Source organism: Sinocyclocheilus grahami, unplaced genomic scaffold (genome assembly GCF_001515645.1).
Source record: "Sinocyclocheilus grahami isolate Dianchi unplaced genomic scaffold, SAMN03320097.WGS_v1.1 scaffold1236.1, whole genome shotgun sequence".
Taxonomy (NCBI): domain Eukaryota; kingdom Metazoa; phylum Chordata; class Actinopteri; order Cypriniformes; family Cyprinidae; genus Sinocyclocheilus; species Sinocyclocheilus grahami.
Genome location: NW_015506415.1, coordinates 214,821 through 215,047, shown reverse-complemented (window position 1 = coordinate 215,047; position 227 = coordinate 214,821).

The following is a 227-nucleotide window of genomic DNA, read 5'->3' as shown; positions in this document are numbered from 1 at the left end:
AAGGCTTTCAGTTTGGGTGTGGCCTTGCAGGACATTTGTGCTGCGGCGGGCTGGTCCTTTCCGCACACTTTTTTCCACTTTTACAACCTACACCTGGCATCTACCCCAGGTTCCCAAGTTCTCTCTTCGTGATGTGCTCATAAGATACACACACAGGCAGGGACTTGGTAGTATGGCGCAGTTGGTATTCTCGTTCCCAAAGCGAATCTCGACGCAGCTCGAGTTCC